The sequence below is a fragment of the Xenopus tropicalis genome, chromosome 3, assembly GCF_000004195.4.
Source record: "Xenopus tropicalis strain Nigerian chromosome 3, UCB_Xtro_10.0, whole genome shotgun sequence".
In the NCBI taxonomy this organism is placed as follows: domain Eukaryota; kingdom Metazoa; phylum Chordata; class Amphibia; order Anura; family Pipidae; genus Xenopus; species Xenopus tropicalis.
In genome coordinates, this window is record NC_030679.2 from 9,804,017 (window position 1) to 9,806,001 (window position 1,985).

Genomic DNA, 1,985 nt, shown 5'->3' on the forward strand with positions numbered 1-1,985 from the left:
TACTGTTTTATTATTACAGAGAAAAGGGAAATCAGTTTAATTCTGAATTATTTGATTAAAATTGGAGTTAATGGGAGACAGGCTTTCTGTAATTCTGAGCTTTCTGGATTAACGGGTTACAATCTCTCTCTTGAAGAAAAAAAAAATCTCAGAAGACAGCGGGGGCATTGCACAGCCCAAAGGCACGACTAGATACCCCTAGTTGCCATCACGGGTATTGAATGCAGTTTTCCACTCATCCCCTTGACGGATGCGGATAAGGTTGTAAGCACCTCGCAGATCAAGTTTGGAGAAAACTTTGGCTTCTTTTAATCTGTCAAAGAGTTCTGTATCTAAGGGGAGTGGATAGCGATTTTTAACTGTGTTTTATTTGAGACCACGGTAGTCGATACACGGTCTGAGGCTCTCATCCTTCTTTTGGATGAAGAAGAAGCCAGAAGATGTGTGGCATAGAAACCTTTAAGAATGTTATAGAATTTCCTATTACAAGCAACTGTGCAATTGGTCTTCATTTTTTATTAAAGTATTTTAAAAACTATTTGGCTTCATTTTCATCCTCTCTCTAGCTTTCAGATGGGGGTCGCTGACCCCAGCCCACAAAAATCTATAGCTCTCTGTGACTACCAAACCACAAAAATATTTAACGGACGAAGACCAATTGCAAATTGTCTCCGAATACTACTGTCTGCATCATACTAAAAGATGCTTTGCCCACGGCAACATACTGTATTACAGAGAAGCTAATATATACTACATGTCGGAGGAAAATAATACAGGTATAGGACCTGTTATGCAGAAAGCTCGGGACAAAGGGTATTCCGGATAAGGGGTCATTCCGTAATTTGGATCTCCATACCTTAAGTCTACTAAAAAATCAATAAAACATTAATTAAACCCAATAGGCAGGGCCGGAACTAGGGGTAGGCAGAAGAGGCAGCTGCCTAGGGCACAACAATTGGGGGGCGCTGTTTTATTATTACAGAGAAAAGGGAATCATTTAACCATTAAATAAACCCAATAGGGCTGTTCTGCCCCCAATAAGGGGTAATTATATCTTAGTTGGGATCAAGTACAGGTACTGTTTTATTATTACAGAGAAAAGGGAATCATTTAACCATTAAATAAACCAATAGGGCTGTTCTGCCCCAATAAGGGGTAATTATATCTTAGTTGGATCAAGTACAGGTACTGTTTTATATTACAGAGAAAAGGGAATCATTATAACCATGAAATAAACCCAATAGGCTGTTCTGCCCCCAATAAGGTATTATATCTTAGTTGGGATCAAGTACAGGTACTGTTTATTATTACAGAAGAAAGGGAATCATTTAACCATGATAAACCCAATAGGGCTGTTCTGCCCCCAATAAGGGGTAATTATATCTTAGTTGGATCAAGTACAGGTACTGTTTTATTATTACAGAGAAAAGGGAATCATTTAACCATTAAAATAAACCCAATGAGACTGTTCTGCCCCCAATAAGGGGTAATTATATCTTAGTTGGGATCAAGTACAGGTACTGTTTTATTATTACAGAGAAAGGGAATCATTTAACCATTAAATAAACCATAGGGCTGTTCTGCCCCCAATAAGGGGTAATTATATCTTAGTTGGATCAAGTACAGGTACTGTTTTTATTATTACAGAGAAAGGGAATCATTTAACCACTAATAAACCCAATAGGGCTGTTCTGCCCCCAATAAGGGTAAATTATATCTTAGTTGGGATCAAGTACAGGTACTGTTTTATTTATACAGAGAAAAAGGGAATCATTAACCATTAAATAAACCCAAAGGGCTGTTTACCCCAATAAGGGGTATATAATCTTAGTTGGGATCAAAGTACAGGTACTGTTTTATTATTACAGAGAAAAGGGAAATCAGTTTTAATTCTGAATATATTGATTAAAATTGGAGTTAATGGGAGACAGGCTTTCTGTAATTCTGAGCTTTCTGGATTAACGGGTTACAATCTCTCTCTTGAA